General features: G+C 38.6%; 1 gene segment (V, D, J or C); it reads right to left on the bottom strand.

Moving 5' to 3' along the window:
- Window positions 1-23,499, bottom strand: part of LOC105481121 (immunoglobulin kappa light chain-like) — a 290,214-nt gene that overhangs the window by 49,900 nt on the left and 216,815 nt on the right.

A 23,499-nucleotide genomic window follows, 5' to 3' on the forward strand; every position in this document is an offset into this window, starting at 1 on the left:
GCTTTTGCATGACAAAAGGAACAGTCAGCAGAGTAAACAGACAACCCACAGAGTGAGAGAAAATCTTCACAATCTATACATCTGAAAAAAGGCCGATATCCAGAATCTACAACGAACTCAAACAAATTAGCAGGAAAAAACAAACAAACAATCCCATCAAAAAGTGGGCTAAGGACATGAGTAGACATTCTCAAAAGAAGATATGCAAATGGCCAACAAACATGAAAAATTGCTCAACATCACTATGATCAGGGAAACGCAAATCAAAACCACAGTTCAATACCACCTTACTCCCGCGAGAATGGCCACAATCAAAAAATCAAAAAATAATACATGTTGGCATGGATGCAGTGAACATGGAACACTTCTACACTGCTGGTGGGAATATAAACTAGTACAACTGCCATGGAAAACAGTGTGGAGATTCCTTAAAGAACTAAAAGTAGAACTACCATTTGATCCAGCAATCCCACTACTGGGTATCTAACCAGAGGAAAACAAGTCATTACATGAAAAAGATACTTGCACACATGTGTCTACTGCAACACAATTCGTAATTGCAAAAATGTGGAACCGACCCTAATGCTCACCAATCAACAAATCAACAAGTGGATAAAGAAACTGTGAGATATCTATATCTATATCTATATATCTATATCTATATCTATATCTATATCTATATCTGAATACTAATCAGCCACAAAAAGGCATGCATTTTTCTGATCATTAGTGATGTTGAGCATTTTTTATATGTTTGTTGGCCATCTGTACCTTTGGGAGGTAATTAGGATTAAATGAGGTAATGAGAGTGAGGCATTAGTGGCTTTATAAGAGAAGGAAAGACTTGAGCTAGAATATTCAACCCCCTTGACATATGATGCCCTGCACCACCTCAAGACTCCATAGATAGTCCCCACTGACAAGATGGCTTTTACTGGATGCACCTCCTCAACCTTGAACTTCCCATTTCTACTCCAAACCTCAATGTCATGCAATATACCCATGTAACAAACCTACACATGTACCCCTTAATCTATAATACAAGTTGAAATTATAAAAAACTTACCAAAATGCAAAAAAAGAAAGAATGTATATCTACATATGAAGTGTATAGAGAGGATATTGTTACAAACAGTAAAATGTTAATCATTGGGAGCTAGGCAAAGAAATTTTAAAAAATCAGAATTAATTTTGCAATTATCTGTAAGTTTGAAATTAATTTAAAAGAAATAATTAGAAAAACTCCCCTAAGAGCACATTATCAATGACAGCCCCTTGGGAATCACAGCTCCAACATCCCTGCAGTTCCTGCCTTCCCACTCCTGTTTCTTCCTTTGTGACTTTAATGTTTATGAAGTCAGAAACTTGGGAGGGCCAGGAACTATTCCTCCCTGCTCCCTTTGGAGTTCCCTCAGGAAACGAAGACAACAAGGATGCATGTATTACTGTGTTATGTTAGGTACAGGCACCATGACCAAATGCATGGGGAAAAGGATATCCCTGTGCAAATGGAAGCTCTCCAGCACACAGGTCCAGTGTCCACCCTGTATCCATTACCCACATCATTTCTCATGAGCTAATAATTTGTCTTCTACACAACACATTCCTAAGTGGCTCCCAGCAACTTACTCCAAACAGAGACTAGTTAAACCACATGCGATTTCTCATGCCCTAATAAGTAAGTGAAGTTATTTTTATTTTTTCTATCTAGCCAATTTTCATGAAATGATGTCCCAGTTTCCACGGAAACAAGAAGCAGGGAGGTATCTGTGGCCCCTCTTGAGCCTTCCATTTCATATGATCAGCTTTGATTTTTAGTGCCTTACTTTTGGGTCCAGAGCAATGTCAGCCATTTCAGAGTCATATGGTCACCTTCGCTCTCCCTTGCTTGGATTATTACCTTATCATATTCCCATTTTAATAATTTATTATTAAATGACTACATATTTCATTTACCTTATCACATTCCCATTTTAATAATTTAACTATGTTATTTCTACTACATAACCCTAACTCTGACTATTCCCTCTTCCAGTGAAATAAATTTCACTTCTAATCAATTCTCCCTATGATGTCAGATGGAGATAAATGCTATGAAGATAATAGCACAGGGTATATGTGGGAGAGCAATTGACTAGATGGCACTGGGGATATTAGACAGAATAGCAAAAAAGCCAGGAACAAGAAAAACTGAGATGACACATCAGAGAAAGTTTACTTTCTGTGGTTTTCTAGGCGGGGCCTTTACAAATGCAGGCCAGAAAAAGTATCTGCCCCTTTCTGAGGGAAATTCTCTGCCCACATATCATTGTGAATTACCAGACTAGGCCAGTTATTGAAGTAGCAGTGCTTAAGTTATAAACCACATGTTGGAACTGAAAATGTTGATATACTTCCAGGGGAAAAGTGTCACCTGACCCAGGCTCAGCCAATGTAAAGACTTACCAAGGGTTTATGACATGGGCTAGTATAAACATATGTCAAAGATGGATGATGGAGATTAATTGGTAGTCACATTTTTTCCACATAGAAATTTGACCAGAATTGTCTAGGAAGACACTTTGTCAGACTGTAGCGGAAGGAGGAGCTGAAAGGCAGTGCAAAGCCAGGAGTTAGATACCACTTGTAGCTGAAGACAGGCTCAGAGAAAACATATTCTAGGTAGATCTTGAAGAGTTGGTGGGTGGAGCTGAGAGAGGGAGGGAGCTGGGAAAGAGACAGCCAGGCTCCGGAGGAGCAGGAATTAAACACCTCCCTTGCCCAGAAGGTTACAACACACTCTCATCTCCAGGGCTGCTTCCCCTTAGAAACTGACTTCAGGGGTCCAAGACTTTTCTTCTTCATGGTCCTGATAGTGAGGTCAATGCAAGCTCACGTCTAGTGTTCACATTAGTCCTTCTATAAACTCTCTAAGTTCAGTATATTTCTCCTCCTTGCAAAATGGTACTCTGTCAGCCTTATTTCTCATGAGGCTCCAAGCACTAGACGCTCCCTCATGTTTTCTGAAAATCACTTTTTTTCACTTTGGTACTTTTATGTTATAAAGAAATGACACTAAGGTGATCAATGGCTAAAAATCAGGAAAGGGTTCTTCAGGCAGCTGTTAGTGTTGAGTCTCACCTTCCCACTCTGGGACTCCTTGTGGAGTGTGACCTGTGTCTTTAGAAGTTTGGCATGAGGCCAGGCGCAGTGGCTCACACCTGTTATCCCAGCACTTTGGGAGGCCGAGGCGGGCAGATCACTTGAGGTCAGAAGTTCAAGACCAGCCTGGCCAACATGGTGAAACCCAATCTCTACTAAAATACAAAAATCAGCTGGGCGTGGTGGCAGGCATCTGTAATCCCAGCTACTCCCCAGAGGCTGAGGCAGGAGAATCACTTGAACCCAGGAGGCGGAGGTTGCAGTGAGCCGAGATTGTGCCACTGTACTCCAGCCTGGGCAGCAGAGCGAGACTCCGTCTCAAAAAAAAAAAAAAAAAAAAAAAGCTTGGCATGAACACAGGAGATCTGTGTCAGATTTCTCTTTGAGGCAACTAAAGGAGAGGCTGGCTGAAGTGCTGCTCTGCAGAGTGGGAGTCCAGTGATGAGAGGTGGATTTCTTAAGAGAGGCAGCGACTCCCAGCACTGGAACTAGTTGTCTACTCTCCTCACACTGAGGGAGCTGGTGGCAGTGAGATCCATGCAAGGAAAGTGAGCTCACGAGAGAGGTGCCACCTGACCCCTCCCCACCTCAGACAGCAGCCCATGGGGAACCCAAGCTGGGGGAGGGGAGGGAGCGGAAGACCAGTGCTTCTTCAGGGGGCAAGCATTACCACACACCCAAGGAAGACTTGACTGTGACAAAAAATGTCCATATGATGGTATTATTTCAGATTTACCAAAAATGGTGTGAGATTTGCTGGTGATTTCATCCAATGGGCAAGAAAAATGACCCCTCAGGTGGAAATTAACACCACGGGGGAAGGTAACAAAGCTTTTGTCTGAGTTCATCTCACGATTTGGCTTGTTTAATGAATAGCTAAACAACCAAGGGGCTAACTCTACAGTGAGGATAAGTTGAGAAAGAAGAGTCGGCCATTCTACTGTTCTGGAATCACAGCTTAGCACCCAATAAATGTCCACAGGAAAAGGAGCAAAGCAACACCTGCGGACGACTGACCTCGTATTTCTGAGTCACAGGGACACAGGCGTTGTCCGATGCCTCATAGAGAACTGCTCTTGTTCTTTTATAGGCGGTACCATGGTATATCTTAGAGGTGACATAGGGCCCTGCTGGGGAATTATGAACATAGGAACTGCACCCCCGTCACTACCAAATGTCTGTTTACACTGGGTGTTGTCGGGGGAGCTCATGTAACCACAAGCACAGGCACATCGTGACATCCCCAGGGCAGGTGGCCCAGAGGATGCTCTGGTTAGTGCATCACCAGGTGTGACCACAACCTTGAATTTCAGGAGCCCTGCCTTCATCCTGGATGAGGATTTGCATAAATGTCCTCACTGACCCCACCACAGGCACAGTCCTGTGACTGAGCCTAATAAATAAAGCCTTTTGTCAGAGTCAGGCTGGTGAGAGGCAGAAAGATGGTGCCATCCCCGCTCCTAGGGCTCCTGCTGCTCTCTGTTCCAGGTGAAATAAGGTCCTTGTGGACAGCTCCTTCAGGGTGATCCTCACACTCCCTGAGAAGAGTGGTGTTGGGAGGGGCAAGAAACAAATATCACTAACGCCACAGGCCTGGTTAGGGTTTGTCCTCACCCTTGTGGGCACATTCCAGCTTTAATAGGATCTCACAGCACCTCTGGATTAACCCCGCGTGCTTCTGATTTCAGGTTCCAATGGGCAGATTGTGCTCACCCAGGCTGCAGAGTCTCTGCCCGCCTCCCTGGGAGAGAAAGTCTCCCTGCGGGGCCAGTGAGAGGCTCCTCTACACGGACGGGAAGGACTACTTATCCTGGGACTAGCACAGACCTGGGCAGAGCCCTAAGATTCTCATTTGCCATGCTTCCACCCAAGTCGACGGGGTGCCCATCTGGTTCAGTGGCAGTGGATCTGGGACAGAATTTACTCTCACTGTTGAAGACCTGAAGCCAGAGGACTTTGCAACCTATTTCTGTCTTCAAACTCTGAAGAGTCCTCCCACAGTGATTGAGCCCTGAACACTAACTTCCCTACCAGGGCAAGCCCACAAACCCAGCCTCCCTTTGGGCCCCTCACACAGGAGCTCATCTGGCAGGAACAGCTGAGCACAGTCAGTACACGGGCATGTGAGAAGCAGTTTAACCGTACTGGCCACAGGCTGCCTGGAGACCTCTCTTGTCCCCTTGTGGTCTTAAATATTTTGCATAGAAAACACTTCAAAGATAGGAGCAGTCACACGAAAAAAGTAGAAGGAACCAGGATGAATTTATTCTCTGTCTCTTTCCCACATGTCCCTCTCCTGAGTCTCCTCTGGACATTGGCACAGCTCCTTCTCCATCTCTTACAGTCACTTCTCTTCTTATCCTTTCAACCCCTAACTATGGAATGTAGGCCTAGGTGATTTGCAGCCACAGGCCAGCCCTCTCCAATTAGACTTAACCTCATTTTCCAATTGTCCATCTCACTGTCCCTACAACCCTGTTCACTTGGCCCACTGATGGCCACTGTCACCTTCATAGAAACTATTCTCCTCTATGGCTTTGTGGCCTGACAAGACCATTTGGTGCCATGACTCAGCCACTGGCCTAAAAGTGAGACTCTGTTAGGTCACTGGCTGTCTTATTGTCCGAAGTAATATACACTCTGCTTTTTCTAGATGTCTGTCTACACAGGGAAGGACTCCTAGCATAGACACAGTTTGGAACAAGAGGTACTCTTTATCATAGAAAAATCAAGAATTACATCTTGCATAAGAGAAGCTCATCAAAGGAGCTGACAAGAAGTGAATCACTTGTTCAATGACAGATAAATAATGTAGATTTCTAAAATTTAGTACTTAAGCACAGAGTTTCTCTTGTCCTATCTCTCTCCACTCCCTGAGTTTTGAAAATCTTCTACTATGTTTTTCAAAAACTCTCGTTAGTTATCACGAAATCTTGAATAGCACTGTTCAATAGAACTTTCTGCAACGATGGAAATATTCTGCATTTGTGCTAAGCATCATAGTAGCATTAGAGTCTAGTGACTAAACCCAAGTGGCCATTGAGCACTTGAAATGTGGCTAGTGCATCTGAGGTCCTGGATTTTAAAATTTTATATAACTGTACTCAATTTTAAATTTAAACTATTTTTCCATAGCGGCTGTACTAGTTTACATTTACACCAGCAGTGTAGAAGTGTTCCCTGTTCACTGCATCCATGCCAACATCTACTGTTTTTTGATGTTTTGATTATGGTAATTCTTGCAGGAGTCAGGTGGTATCGCAATGTGGTTTTGATTTGCATTTCCCTGATCTTTAGTGATGTTGAGCATTTTTTCATGTGTTTGTTGGCCATTTGTTTATCTTCTTTTGAGAACTGTCTATTCACATCCTTAGTCCACTCTTTGATTGGATTGTTTTTTCTTACTGATTTGTTTGAGTTAATTGTAGATTCTGGATATTAGCCCTTTGTCAGATGTATAGATTGTGAATCTATACATATGTGAATCTATATATATATAGTGAATCTATAAACAATCTATGTATAGATTGTGAATCCCAGGCTGAGTGCAGTGGCATGATCTCGGCTCACTGCAACTTCTGCCTCCTGGGTTCAAGTGATTCTCCTGCCTTAGCCTCCCAAGTAGCTGGGATTGCAGGCACTCACTACCACGGCCAGCTAATTTTTGTATTTTTGAGGAGATGAGGTTTCACCATGTTGGCCAGGCTGGTCTTGAACTCCTGACTTCAGGTGATCTGCCTGCCTCGGCCTCTGAAAGTACTGAGATTACAGGCAGGAGCCACTGTGCCCGGATTCATTTCTGTTTTTCATAAACAAATTGCATGACACTCTAGGTCCAATCTCTGTCCGTGAGTGCAGGTCCTGAGAGAAGGCTGATCTTCCTTGAACTCCAGCATTGCAGACTGTGTCCCAGAAGAGAGAGTCACCATGAACTGCAGAGCGGTCAGAGTCTCACACACTATGGGGAGGAACCACTTAGTCTGGTTCTGGCACAAGCCAGGAAGGTCTCCTGTGCTCCTCAGTGACCAGCTGCCAACTGAGTTCATGTTCATGGTGCTCTTGGTTCAGTGATGTTGAGTCTGAATGGATCTTCCTCCTGGCATTAACAGTCTTCGGTGTGAGTATGTGGCAACATATTACTGTGCCCAAGCATGTAAATATCTGTATATAATGACTTTCTTCTTCACAGGAGTCCCCCGAGAGGGTGCTCAGTGAGGCTCAGCAGATGTTTCCCCATCTATGATGCAGCTGTGATAGACATGGCATCTGTGGGCTTGTTCATAGGAGTCACTGAGAGCAGAGCAAAAAGCGTTGCTCAGGGCCTGTTCCAAACCTACTGAAAATAAAGTCATTGTTGAGTAATGTCTTCCTGGGGTTTTGTGGCCACTTCCTTTAAACACTAATATTAGTGTATACGCTATAGAAAAATAACCTCCTTTAAATGTGTCCGAGTCCCTCTGCCTCAATTTTTTGGAATAGTTTCAGTAGGATTGTTACCAGCTCTTCCTTTCATGTCTGGTAGAATTTGATTGTGAATTAATGTGGCTTAGGGCTCTTTTTGGCTGGTAATTTACTATCAATTCCATTTCAGAACTGAATATTGGTCTGTTCAGGGTTTCAATTTCTTCTTGAATCAGTCTTGGGAGGTTGTGTGTTTCCAGGAATTTATTCATTTCTTCTAGATTTTCTAGGATTTTTTGTGCATAGAGGTGTTCATAAAATCTCTGAGGATCTTTTATATTTATGTGGAATCAGTATTAACATCACTTTTGTCACTTATGGTTGTGCTTATATGGATCTTTTTTCTTTCTTTTTTTTATTTTGTTAATCTAGCTAGAAGTTTATAGATCTTGTTTATCCTTTCAAATAACCAGCTTTTGGTTTCACTGATGCTTAGTTCTGATTTTTGGGTCTCAATTTTGTTTAGTTCTGCTTTGATTTAAGTTATTTCTTTTTTTCTGATAGCTTTGGATTAGTTTGTTCTTGTTTTTCAAATTCCTCTAGGTCTGATGTTAGAGGGTTAATTTGAGATCTTTCTAACTTCTCGATGTAGGCATTTATTGCTATGAACTTTCCTCTTAACACTGCTTTAGCTGCATCCCAGAGATCTGGGTATGTTGTGTCTCTTTTTTTATTTATTTAAAAGAATTTTTAAATTTATGCTGTAATTTCCTTGTTTATGCACAAATAATTCAGGAGCAAGTTGCTTAATTTCCATGTAATTGTGTGGTCAAAATCTCACAATACACAAGAAATCTTGGTATTGATTTCCATCTTTATTCCATATTCCATATGGTCAATCTTAGAGTATGTTCAATGTGCACATGAGAAGAATGCATGTTCTGTGGTTAATGGTTGGAGTATTCTGTAGATGTTTATTAAGTTATATTGGTCAAGAGTCAAATTTAAGTTCAGAATTTCTTTGTTAGTTTTCTTCCTCGACAATCTAACACTGTCATTTGAGTATTGAAGTCCCACACTATTATTGTGTGGCTATCCATCTTTTCATAGGTCTAGAACTACTTGCTTTTTGAATCTGGGTGCTCCAATGCTTGCTGTGTATATATTTAGGGTAGTAAAGTCATGTTGTTGGATTGAATGCTTTATAATTATGTAGTACCTTTTTTGTCCTTTTTTTACTGTTGTTGGCTTAAGGTCTGTTTTATCTGATATAAAAATAATGACCCCTGCTGTTTTTTGTTTTGTTTGCACAGTAGATCTTTCTCCAACCCTTTATCTTGAGTCTATGGGTGTTGTTATACATGAAATGAGTCTCTTGATAACACTAGAGGGATGAGTCTTTTTTTTTATTCAACTTGCCACTATATTCCTTTTAAGTGGGGGCATTAAGACAATTCATAGTTAATATTGATATGTGAGGTTTTGATCCTATCTTGAAGCTGTTAGCTGGTTGCTTTGAAGTTTCTATTGTGTAGTTGCTTTAAAGGATTTGTGGAGCCCTGACGAAGGTGACTGGGAGGAGCTCCTGGTGAAGTGCCCAGAGGTCTCTGCAGGGGGGATTTGGGGGCTACATTGGCTCCCATCATAGATAGGCAGGAATACAATCTGTTTTCCCTATCACACCTCTGTTCCTGGTCCTGTGACTCCTAGTTCAGATGCACACTGTAGTCTTTCTCTGGATAGCAACATGGTTGAGAGCCATTGGGAATGCCTGTTTTGCAACTCTATGGGAGTGGCTTCAATGGAGACTGTTATCCATGGGCCACATGGGATATTTGCCCATCCCTCCTACCCAAGTAATGCTGAACTTCACTGTTGGGGGTACTCAAAGGTTCCAAGCATTGTCTGTTACCTCTGGGAGTTTTGCCTTAGAGGAATACAGAGCTATGACCCACTGCAGTGTTTAGGTAGGGGCAGTGTTACTGTGCCTGAAGCCCAAGCCAGTGAACCTTTCCTAGCTAGGAACAATGAGGGCAGGGGGTTGCACATATGCCATTTGGGCTGCTGCTAGGTGAATGTGAAGCTGGGGCTATTTGTAGAGTGCATAGTGGGATGGAGTCACTGACTAGAAGACCCAGCCAGTGAGTCTTGTTTGACTAGGAGCAGCAGGGGTGGGGGTGGTCTCATGATCTTCTGTATGGGAAGTTCTAGGGGGAACACTGAGATGTGCCCACCCACAGAGCTCAGGTGAAGGCAAAGTCGCTGTACTGTAAGCCCAAGCCAGTGCTGTCTGCCTGGGTAGGGGGTGGTCACATGATCTGCCTTTAGGGCCATGTCCCAGGGAACAGAGTATGTTGAATTTAAATCATCATCATCAGCATCATTATCGATAGTATCCAAAGCTAACAATTCAGCATATTATGATTTTATATATATATATATATATATATATATATATATATATATATAGTTTGTTTGTTTGTTTGTTTTAGATGAAGTCTCATACTATCACCCAGACTGAGGTGCAGTGGCATGATCTTAGCTCACGGATTCAAGTGATTCTCCTGCCTCAGCCTCCTGAGTAGCTGGGATTACAGGTGCTCACCATCACATCTGGCTAATTTTTGTGTTTTTAGTAGAGACAGGGTTTCACCATGTTGGCCAGGCTGGTCTTGAACTTCTGACCACAAATGATCGACCCACCTCAGCCTCCCAAAATGTTGAGATTACAGGTGTGAGCCATCGTGCCTGATCTGATTACATTTTCTCTATTGTATAACTTTTATGTTCTGCCATTATTTTTCTTTACATCTAATAATAATTTATCCATACATTAACTCTAACAAAATAGTAAGTCCTGTATATTCACAAATGGTGTGTAACTATATAATTATTGTGATATTTTCGAAGACATCTTTTGTGAGCTCTCTCTTCTCCTTGTGCAACCTGGCTGCCTTACTCTAGACATTTTGCACTATTATTGTGGGATATCACTACAGCAGCATTATTTATTTTGTGCTAAATTTATTTTCTGTTATATGACCTTCTGGTGGACTATATTGTTTAGTAGTTTCCTAAAAATTGGGACTTGAGAAGTGAAATATTTGAAACTTAAATTTCTTTATTCTATTATCCTATTTGTATGATATCTTTAATATTGTGATATTATAAAAATAAATTTCTTGGGGTCTCAAAAACATTAATTGAGTTTTTCCCCATCATCCAGTTTTACTGTTGAAAATTCTCATTTCATTTTGATTTTGCATATTTGTAACTATCCTGTTCTGATGCCCCATTTCCCACTATGCTTTGTAGGATGTTCTTTTAATTACCAATTGAATTTAGAGACAATTTACCTTGGTGAGATTATTCTCTCATTATTATACTTAATAAACAGCCCTCAATGAGATTCTTCAATTCAGACTCGAGGTTTGTTCTTTCTGTGTGCATTACAGTTCAAACTGTATATTTTTGACCATTGTATTCTAAATTGTTTCTAAATACAATTCAATGGTAAAAAAAGTGTAATCATTTTGATATTTATTGATTTCCTAAGAGAAAACCAAAACAAGGCTAAGAGATTTATGTTGCTTTTCATTGCTCTTTTTGTAATAATTTATTTTTTGGAATTATTACACAGAGAAAATACATAAACAGAAATGTAAAGTGCAATGAATTCTTACAATGTGAGTTCTCATGTGACCACCATGCAGGTGATGAACTGGTGTCATGGCCAGCATTGAGGAAGCTCAGTCCTGGAACTACCTCCCAATCTCAACTGCCTCCCTCTGTACCCAGTGTAACATTCTGTTTGCTTTTGCTGTGTATTCAACTTTGTACTAATGGGACCACTCAAAGTATATTCTTTGCTTTCTGTCTTTTTTGCATAATGTTGTGCATGAATGATTTATTAAAATTCTTTGCATAACACCAGATAATTTATTTCCTTTACTGTGCAGTATTCTATTGTGTAAATATATCACAATAAATTTCTCTAGTTTCCTGGTGATATCTGTTGTTTCAGTATGACCCTTACAAGAAAAACTACTTGTTCAAAATATTTACCCATTTTTCTTTTGGCTTTTGTTATTGGCTTCTAGGAGTTTAGCTCAGCCTCTGGATTCCACTTTGTCTTATAGCAACTTTATATTATTTTAATGTTTCTTTTGATGTTGCATTTCACATTTCTAAATAATACACTTACACAGATATTTCTCAAGAGATTTATTGTAAATTTTAGGCTTTAGCTGTTAAATATAGATTTTCTCAATCCAGAGATAGGGATTTTGCTTTCTGAAACTCCAGCCTAGACATAAACCCAACACCTAAGACTTTCTATTTTGGCTTCTTCCTTGTATAGTTATTTCATGATTTTTGGTTTAATCAACTCCCTGTGACTAACTTAATAAGAATATTTATAGTAAAACCAACAAGTATATATCATATTTAATATTTGAAAACAAACTGTATTATGTCATGTGTACCCTAGTTCTAGTTTTATAATTGTAGGCTGTCAAACATTGGATCATGTACTATTTCTGGAATCCTGATTTTTATACTTAATGTTGAAGTATAGTTTTAGGTCAATGGTATGAAAGGAACCCTTTTCAGTAGCTGTATACTTTTTCAGAATATGGAAATATCACAATTTATTCAGGCATCTCTTATTCGTGGGCAGTGAGGATACTTCCATGAAATGATAAAGTTTTATAAGTTATTTTCCTGAAAGTGGTATTACATCAACAAGCATACATATTTTACATTTCCTCTATTAATAATTGCAGATTGCTTTACAAATGTCTGCAGCAATTCATAGTCTCACCAAGATAACTTGGTGAGAGTCATAAAGGAGGGAGTCATAAAGCTTTAGCACATTTGCCAAACATTTGAGAGAAATGGCGACTTACTTGTTTAGGGTTTTCCAATAATAAAACCCGATTGAAAAATTATTTCCCAATACTTATAGATCCACAGGAAGTTGCAAAGAACTGCAAATGGAAGTCTCATATATTTCTGACTCAGCTTCCCCTAATGTTGACATCTTGCATAACTATAGTACAATACAGAACCGAAACAAGGAAACTGACATTTGTATAATCCATAATGCTTGTTCAGTTTCCACAAGTTACACATGCACTTATCTCTGTGTTTGTGTGTGTGTAATTGTGTGTAGCTTTATACAACTTTTCATATATATAGCCTTACCTAACCACCACCATAATCAAGATATTCAACTGAACCATCAGCGCAAGACTCCCTGGTATTACCCTGTATAGCCACACTCACTTTCTCTTCCCCATCACTAACTCCTGGCAACCACTACACAAAAGGCATCAAGTAATAGGTATCATTTTGAGATTGGCTTATTTCATTCAGCCTAACTTCCTTGAGGTTCATCCCAGTTGAATGTATCAATAGTTCATTGCTTTTTGATGATGAGTAGTATCCATGGTATGGATTATCTCAGTTTATTTAACTATTTATACATTGAAGGACATTTGGGTGGTTTCCTGTGTTTGGCTATTACGAATAAAGCATCTTTGAATGTTTGTGTACAAGTTTCTTCATGAAAATAAGTTTTCATTTCTCTGAGATAAATGTTCAAAAGTTTTAGTTGTATAGCAAGTCCATTATCAATTTTAAAAGAACTGTGACTATTTCCACAGTTACTATATAATTTTAGATTATCATCAGCATTGTATAAGTGGTTTCCTGCATCCTCGCCAGCATTTAACATTTCATTAGTTTTTATTGCAGCCATTCTGATAAATGCATTTGGTTCCAATATGCATTATTATAATGTCTAATGACGAATATTTTTTCATGTACTTATTTATTCTCGGTATATCTTCTTCAGTGAATTGTCTGTACATGTCTTTTACCTATTTTTAATTGGATTTTAAAAATTAACGTTAAGTTTTGAGGGTTCACTATACGTTCTAGGTACAAGCCCTTTGTTGATTACATGGTTTGCACATATTGCCTCTCAGTCTGTTCTTTGAATTATATCCACTTAAGATGGCCTTTTGAATATCAAAGTTTTTAATTCTGATGAAGTCTAATTCATTATTTTCTTCTTTTATGGATTGTTTTAATTGAAATTTGCTTTCCTTATCCTTTTGTGAAGTATATTTGATTATTATATTTTTCCCATTTTTTTCTCATATATACACATTTTTTCATAAGTGTCTTTTCAACATATTCTTCATCTTTGACAATGACTTTAGAACTTCTATATTCAAAGCTTATTTTAGGTTTCTTTTTTTTGTCTTTCTTTCGATATTTGTTCTTTGTTACTTTGAAAATTTCTTATTTTCCAGTCTTACTCAAATAGTCTCTCCAATTCTGAGATAGACATATAGTAACTTAAAATATTTTATGTAATTTTATATATTTATTTTTTATATTAATGCCTCATAAATAAGTAATTTATATGTATAGATGTTAAAATGGAGTGGTTTGACGTATCTTCATTTAGACATATAACCACTCTTGTTATTGTATCTTGAAATTTATTTTCTCTACTATTTACCTAATTTTATAATTAAAATATATTATCACCACAATGTCTTCCACAATGGCTGAACTAATTTACACTCCAACCAACAGTGTATACCCATTCCTTTTCCTCCACAACCTCACCAGCATCTGTTATTTTTTGACTTTTCATAGTAGCCATTCTAACTGGTATTAGATGGTATCTTATCTGGTTTTGGTTTGCATTTCTCTAATGATCAATGATTCTGAGCTTTTTCTCAGATGATTGTTGGCTGCATGTATGTCTTCTTTTCAAAAGTGTTTGCTTAAAAGAAGAAAGCTGGAGGCAACATGCTACCTGACTTCAGACTATATCACAAAGCTACAGTAACCAAAACAGTATGCTACTGGACAAGAATAAACAGATAGACCAATGGAACAGAATAGAGAACTCGGAAGTAAGACTGCACACCTACAACAAACCTGACAAAAACTAGCAATGGGAAAAGGACACCCTATTTAATAAACGATGCTGCAGGCCAGGCGTGGTGGCTCATGCCTGTAATCCCAGCATTTTGGGAGGCCAAGGCAGGTGGATCACCTGAGGTCAGGAGTTCAAGACCAGCTTGGTCAACATGAGAAAATCCCGTCTCTACTAAAAATATAAAAATTACCTGGGCATGGTGGCATTTGCCTGTAGTCCCAGCTACTTGGGAGGCTGAGGCAGGAGAATCGCTTGAACCCCAGAGGCGAAGGTTGCAGTGAGCCGAGATTGCACCACTGCACTCCAGCCTGGGCAACAGAGCCAGACTCCATCTCAAAATAAATAAATGAATAAATAAATGGTGCTTTGAAAACTGGCTAGCCGTATGCAGAATATTAAGACTGGACCCCTTCCTTATACCATATAGAAAAATTAACTCAAGATGGATGAAAGACTTAAATGTAAAGCCCAAAACTATAAAAACCTAGAAGAAAATCTAGGCAATACAATTCAGGACACAGGCGTGGGCAAAGGTTTCATAATGAAAATGTCAAAAGCAGTGCAACAAAGGTAAAAATTGACAAATGAGATCTAATTAAACTAAAGAGCTCCTGCACAGCAAAATAAACTATCATCAGAATGAACATAAAACCTACCAAATGGGAGAAAATTTTTGCCATCTATCCATCTGACAAAGATCTAATATCCAGCATCTACAAGGAACTTAAACAAATGTACAAGAATAAGACAAACAACCACATTAAAAACTGGGCAAAGGACATGAACGGACACTATAATAGATACACATACATGTATCTTTATAGTATCTATTATAAAGATACACTCACATGTATGTTCATTGCAGCACCACTCACAATAGCGAAGACATGGAATCAACCTAAATGGACATCAACGATAGACTGGGTAAAGAAAATGTGGTACATATACACCATGGAATACTATGCAGCCATAAGAAGGAATGAGATCATGTTCTTTGCGGTGACATGGATGGAGTTGGAAACCATTATCCTCAGCAAAGTAATGCAGGAACAGATAAGCTAACACCACATGTTCTCTCTTATAAGTGGGAGCTGAATGGTGAGAACACATGAAGGGGAACAACACACCCTAGGGCCTGTTGGAGGGGGAATGTGGCTGGAGGGAAAGCATCAGGAAGGATAGCTAATGGATGCTGGCCTTAATACCTAGGTGATGGGATGATCTGTGCATCAAATGACCATGGCACACATGTACATATGTAACAAACCTGCATATCCTGCAAATGCACCTTTGAACTTAGAATAAAATTTGAAGAAAAAACAAACAAACAAACAAACAAAAACCAAACAACAAAAAAAGAAAAGTGTTTGTTCAAGACCCAAAGACAGAAATACCACCTGACCCAGCAATCCTATTACTGGATATATACCCAAAGGAATATAAACCATTCTATCATAAAGACACATACATGCATTATGTTCGTTGAAGCACTATTCACAATAGCAAAGAGATGGAATCAATCTAAATGCCCATCAATGATAAACTAAATAAAGAAAATGTCGTACATATATACCATGGAATACTATGCAACCATAAAAAGAATGAGATCATGTCCTTTGCAGTAACATGGATGGAACTGGAGGCCATTATCTTTAGCAAACTAACACAGAAACAGAAAACCAAATACTGCATGTTCTCACTTGTAAGTGGGAGCTAAATCATGAGAACACATGCACACATAGAGGGGAACAATACACACTGGGGCCTTTCGGAGGGTTGTAGGAGGGAGAGAATCAGGAAAAATAACTAATGGGTACTAGGCTTAATACCTGGGTGATGAAATAATCTGTACAAAAAACCCCCATGACACAAGCTTACCTGTATACCAAACCTGCACTTGTAACCTGAACTTAAAATAAAAGTTAAAATATAAAAATTACCATTTTGAATGCCAATAAAATTCTCTTAAGGACATTAAAATTTGAATTTTGTATTTTCTTTTTTAACTTTAATTTGGGTTCAGGTGTACATGTACAGATTTATTACACAGGTCAACTGCATTTCACAGGGGTTTGGTGTACAGATTATTTTGTCACCATTTTAATGAGCATAATACCTGATAACTGGTTGTTTGATCCTCACTCTTCACCCTCCACTCTCAAGCAGACTATAGTGTCTGTTGTTGCCTTCTTTGTGTTCATATGAACTCTATGTTTAGCTCCCACTTATAAGTGAGAACATTACATATACATATACACACACACACACACACACACATATATACACACACATACCACGGAATACTATTCAGCCATAAAAAGGAACAAAATAATGGCATTCGCAGGAACCTGGATGGGATTGGAGACCATAATTCTAAGTGAAGTAACTCAGGAATGGAAAACCAAACATTGTATGTTCTCACTCATAAGTGAGAGCTAAGCCATGAGGATGCAAAAGCGTAAGAATGGTACAATGGACTTTGGGGACTTGGGGGAAAAGGTGGGTAGAGGGTGATGGATAAAAGAATACAAATTGGGTTAAGTGTGTACTGCTTGGATGATGGGTGCAACAAAATCTCACAAATCACCACTAAAGAACTTATTCATGTAAACAAGCACCACCTGTTCCCCAAACACCTATGGAAATAAAAAATACAAAATATATTTATATATAAAAATATATAAATATTTGTATATATTATTTAATATATTTAAATATATAAATATATATATATAAATTGTAATTTTATATATATATCACAATTTCTTTATCCACTTATTGGTTAATGGGCATTTGGGTTGTTTCCATATTTTTGTATTTGCAAATTGTGCTGCTATAAACATGCATGTGCAAGAATTTTTTTCATATAATTACTTCTTTTCCTTTGGGTAGATACTCAATTGTGGGACTGCTGGATCAAGCAGTAGTTCTACTTTTAGTTGTTTAAGGAGTCTCCACGCTGTTTTCCTTAGTGGTTGTACTAGTTTACATTCCCACCTGCAGTGTAGAAGTGTTCCCTTTTCACTGTATCCACGTCAACATCTATTATTTATTGATTTTTTTATTATGGCCACATTTTCAGGAGTAAGGTAGCATTACGTTGTGGTTTTGGTTTGCATTTTCCTGATTATTAGTGATGTTGAGCATTTTTTCCTATGTTTGTTGGTCATTTGTATATCTTCCTTTGAGAATTGTCTATTCATGTCCTTAGCTTACTTTTTAATGGGATTGTTTGTATTTTTATTGCTAACTCGTTTGAATTAATTGTAAATTGTGAATATTAGCTTTTTGTCAGATGTATAGATTTTGAAGATTTTCTCCCACTCTGTTGGTTGCCTGTTTACTCTGTTGTTCCTTTTGCCATGCAGAAGCTCTTTAGTTTAATTAAGTCTTACCTATTTATCTTTTTTTTTTTTTTTTTTTACATTTGCTTTTGGGTTCCTCATCATGAAGTCTTTGCCTGAACCAATGTCTGCAAGAGTTTTTCTGATGTTATCTTCCAGAATTTTTAAGGTTTCAGGTCTTAGATTTAGGTCCTTGATTCATCTTGAGTTAATTTTTGTATAAAGTGAGAAATGAGGATCTAGTTTCATTCTCCTACAAGTGGCTTGCCAATTGTCCTAGCACCATTTGTTAAATAGGTTGTCTTTTCCCCACTTTATGTTTTTATTTGCTTTGTCAAAGATCAGTTGGCTGTAGGTATTTGAGTTTATTTCTGAGTTCTCTATTCTATTTCACTGGTTTATATGCTTATTTTTGTACCAGTCCAATGCTGTTTTGGTGATTATGGTATTATAGTATAGTTTGAAATCAGGTAATGTGATGCCTCTAGATTTGTTCTTTTTCCTTATTCTTGTTTTGGCTATGCATGCTCTTTTATAGTTCCAAATCTGTTTTAATGTTGTGTTTTTCTAGTTCTGTGAAGAGTGATGGTGGTATTTTGATGGAAATTACATTGAATTTGTAAATTGCTTTTGGCAGTATGGTTATTTTCACAATATTGATTCTACCCATCCATGAACATGGGTTGTGTTTCCATTTGTTTGTATCATCTATATTTCTTTCAGCAGTGTTTTGTAGTTTTCCTTGTAGAGGTCTTTTGACTCCTTTGTCAGGTGTATTCATAAGTGTTTTTTTTTTTTTTTGGCAGCCATTGTAAAAGGGGTTGAGTTATGTTGGTGTACAACAGACTTACTGATTTGTCTACATTAATTTTGTATCCAGAAACTTTGCTGAATTCATTTATTAGTTCTAGGAGCTTTTTGGAGGAGTCTTTAGGGTTTTCTGGGTTTACAATCTTATCATTAGCAAATAGCAACAATTTGACTTCTTCTTTAATGATTTGGATACCCTTTATTTCTTTCTCTTGTCTGCTTGCTCTGGCTAGGACTTCCAGAACTATGATGAATAAAAGTGGTGAGAGTCAGCATCTTGTCTTTTGCCAGTTCTCAGAGAGAATGCTTTCAACTTTTCCCCATTCAGTATTATGTTGTCTGTGGGTGTGTCATAGATGGCTTTTATTATGTTTAGGTATGAGGGTTTTCATTGAAAAGGAATGCTGGATTTTGTCAAATGCTTTTTCTGCATCTATGCAGATGATCATGTGATTTTTGTTTTTAATTCTGTTTATTTAGTGTATCACATTTATTGACTTGCATATGTTAAACCATCCCTATGTCCCTGGTATGAAACCTACTTGGTCATGGTGGATTATCTTTTTGATATGCTGTTGGATTTGGTTAGCTAGTATTTTGCTAAGGATTTTAGTATCTATTTCATCTGTAAGTTTCTTTTTTGTTATGTCCTTTCCTGATTTGGTATTTGGGTGATACTGGCTTCATAAAATGATTGAGGGAGGATTCATTCTTGCTCCATCTTGTGGAATAGTGTCTATAGGGCTGGTACTAGTTCTTCTTTGAATGTCTGGTATAATTGAACTATGAATCTGTCTGGTCCTGGACTTTTTTAGTTGGTAATTTTTTAGTTACCGTTTCAGTCTTCTACTAGTTATTGGTCTGTTCAGGGTATCTAATTATTCCTGTTTTAAGTTAGGAGGAATGTATCTTTCCAAGAATTTATCCATCTCCTCTAGGTTTTCTCTTTTTTTTTTTTTTATGTTTCAATTTTACTTACTTCTGCTCCAATCTTTATTTCTTTTCTTCTGCTGGGTTTGGTTTTGTCTTGTTCTTGTTTCTCTGTTTTCTTGAGGTGCGACTTTAGATTGCCTGTTTGTGCTCTTTCAGACTTTTTGATGTAGACATTTGAGGCTATGAATTTTCTGCTTAGCACTGCCTTTGCTGTATCTCAGAGGTTTTGATAGGCTGTGTCACTATTATTGTTCAGTTTAAATAATTTTTTAATTTCCATCATGATTTCATTGTTGATCCAATGATTATTTGGAGCAGTTTATTTAATTTCCATGTATTTGCATGGTTTTGAGAATTTCTTTTGGAGTTGATTACCAATTTTATTCCACTGTGGTCAGACAGAGTACTTGATATAATTTCAGTTTTCTTAAATTTATTGAGATTTGTTTTTTGGCTTATCATATGGTCTATCTTGGAGAAAGTTCCATGTGCTGTTGTATAGATTGTATATTCTGCAGTTGTTGGTAAAATATTCTGTAAATATCTGTTAAGTCCATTTATTTTAGGGTAGAGTTTAACTCTATTGTTTCTTTGTTGACTTTCTGTTTTGATGACCTGTCTAGTGCTGCCAGTGGGGCATTGAATTCCTCCACTATTATTGTGTTACCATCTACCTTATTTTTTAGGTCTAGTAGTAATTGATTTATGAATTTGAGAGCTCCAGCATTGGGGGCCTTTATATTTAGGATTGTGATATTTTCCTCTTGTGCAAGGTCTTTTATTATTATACAATATCCCTTTTTGCCTTTTTTAACTGCAGTTGCTTTTTTAAAGTTTGTTTTGTCTAATATAAATAGCTACCCCTGCTCGCTTTTGGTGTCCATTTGTATGAAATATCTTTTTCTACCCTTTTACCGTAAGTTTATGTAAGTTCTTATGTGTTAGGTGAGTCTCTTGAAGGCAGTTGATACTTGGTTGGTGAATTTTTATCTATTCTAAAATTCTAGATCTTTTCAGTGGAGCATTTAGGCCATTTACATTCAATGTGAGCATTGAGATGTGAGATACTATTTCATTCATCACGCTATTTGTTGCCTGCTTAGCTTGTTTTTTCTTTACTTAATTTACTGTATTTTTATTTACAGGTCCAGTGAGATTTATGCTTTAAAGAGGTTCTGCTTTGCTGTGTTTCCAGGATTTGTTTCAAGATTTAGAGCTCCTTTTAGCAGTTCTTGTAGTGCTGGCTTGGTAGTGGAGGATTCTCTGAGTATTTGTTTGTCTGAAAAAGACTCTATCTTTCCTTCATTTATGAAGCTTAGTTTCACTGGCTATGAAATTCTTGGCTGATAATTTTGAGGAGGCTGAAGATAGGGCCTCAAATCTTTCTGGCCTGTAGGGTTTCTGGCAAGAAATCTTCCATTAATCTGATAGATTTTCCTTTATAGGTTATTTGGTGTTTGTGCCTCAAAGCTGTTAAGATTCTTTTCTTTATCTTGATAATACATAATCTGATGACACTGTGTCTAGGCAATGATCTTTTTTGTGATGAGTTTCCTGGGTGTTCTTTGAGTTTCTTGTATTTGGATGTCTAGGTCTCTAGCAAGGCTGGGATATTTTCTTTGATTATTGCCCCAAATATGTTTTCCAGAATTATAGATTTCTCTTTTCCTCAGGAAAACAATTATTCTTAGGTTTAGCCATTTAACATAATTTCAAACTTTTTGGAGACTTTGTACATTTTAAAAATTCTTTTGTCTTTGTCTTTGTTGAATTGGGTTAATGTGAAAACCTTGTCCCTGAGCTCTGAAGTTCTTTCTTCCGCTTATTTGATTCTATTGTTGAGACTTTCCAACATATTTTGCACTTCTCAAAGTGTGTCCTTTATTTCCTACAGTTCTGATTGTTTTCTTTTTATGCTATCTATTTCACTGAGGATTTCTCCCCTCATATCTTGTATTATTTTATTGATTTCCTTAAGTTGGACTTCACTTTTTTCTGGTGCCTCCTTGATTAGCTTAATAATTGACTTTCTGAATTCTTTTTCAGGCAATTCAGGGATTTCTTCTTGGTTTGGATTTATTGCTGTTGAGTCTAGTGTGATTTTCTGAGGGTAGTAAAGGATCTTGTTTTGTCATATTACCAGAATTGTTATCCATTTCCTTCTCATTTGGGTAGGCTATGTCAGAGAGAAGGTCTGGGGCTCAAGGCTTCTGTTCAGATTCTTTTGGGCTGGTACTGGGGGATGTCTGCACTGCACGGAGTCCTGTGATGTGAACCATCTTCAGATCTCTCAGCCATGGATACCAGCACTCGCTCTGGTGGAGGTGGCAGGGGAGTGAAATGGACTCTGTGAGGGTCCTTAGTTTTAGTTGTTTAATGCACTCATTTTGTGCTGGTTGGCCTCTTGCCTGGAGGTCATGCTTTCAAGAGAGCATCAGCTGTGGTAGTATAGGGAGGGTCAGTCAGTGGTCAGGGCCTTAGGATTTCCAAGAGAATATGACCTTTGTCTTCAGCTAGCAGGGTAGGTAGGAAAGGACCATCAGATGGGAGCAGGGTTAGGCATGTCTAAGCTCAGACTCTCCTTGGACAGAGCTTACTGGGGCTGCTGTGGGGGATGGAGGTGTGGTTCCCAGGTCAATGAAATCATGTTCCCAGAAGGATTATGGCTGCCTCTGCTGTGTCATGCAGGTTTTCAGGAAAGTAGGGGAAAGTTGGCAGTTACAGGCCTCACCCAGCCCCCATGCAACCCAAAAGGACAGTCTTGCTCTCACCGTGTCCCCCCTACAGCAGCACCGAGTTTGTTTCCAGCCTGTGGGTAAGCACAGCTGAGAACTTGCCCCAGGCTACCAGCCTCTTGGCTGAGAAAGCAAGTAGGACTTTTGTGTCTCCCTGCCTGTCTAGTCTGCATACCAGATTCACACCCTCTCCTGAGTTCTGGCCAGGAAACTTCTCATTTGTTTGGAATTGTTACAAAGTTCAGCTGTAGGTTTCCTTCTCCCTGTGGTCTTTTCCTAGTACCTCTGGCAGCTCTCCCCAAGGACTCCTGTGAGACAAGTCAGAAATGGCTTCCTTGGGGCCCAGAGAGCCCACAGGGCTTTCCCCACTGCTTCCTCTACCCCTGTATTTTGCTTGGTTCTCTAAATTGACTCGGCTCCAGGTAAGGTCAAATCCTTCTACTGTGATCTAGATCTTCAGGTTCCCCAGTGAAGGTGTGTGTTTGGCAGTGGACAATCTCTTTCTCACTTTCACAGTTTGGGCATTCACAGTATTTGGCCTGTCTCCCGGGTCTTGCAGGAGCAATCCACTTCCTTCAAAGGGACTGTGGATTATCTCAGCTTTCCTAGTATATTCCTGCAGTAGTTCTTGGAGCAAAAGTTCACGATGTTAGTCTTCACACACTGCTCTGTCTGTCTGAGTGGGAGTTACAGTTTAGTCCTGCCCCTTATCTGCCATTTCCCCTCTTCCCATCCCCATTGCTTGTTATTGTCTACTTTCTTGAAGATTAGATGGTTGTTGATGTGTGGTATTATTTCTGGGCTCTCTATTCTGTTCCATTGATCTGTGTGTCTGTTTATGTACCAGTAGCATGCTGTTTTGGTTACGGTAGTCTTGTAGTATAGTTTGAACTTGAATACTGTGATGCTTCCAGCTTTGCTTCCCCCCACCCCCTTAGGATTGATTTCACTATGCATGCTTTTTTTTTTGTTTGTTTGTTTTGGTACCATATGAGTTTTAAAATAGTATTTTCTAATTCTATGAAGAATGTCATTGGTAGTTTGATAAGAATAACACTGTATCTGTAAACTGCTTTGGGCAGCATGGATATTTTAACAATATTAATTGTTCCTACCCATGATGATTTGCTTGTGTCATCTCTGATTTCTTTGAGCAGTGTTTTGTAAGTCTCAT

This window comes from Macaca nemestrina, chromosome 13 (genome assembly GCF_043159975.1).
Source record: "Macaca nemestrina isolate mMacNem1 chromosome 13, mMacNem.hap1, whole genome shotgun sequence".
Taxonomy (NCBI): Eukaryota; Metazoa; Chordata; class Mammalia; order Primates; family Cercopithecidae; genus Macaca; species Macaca nemestrina.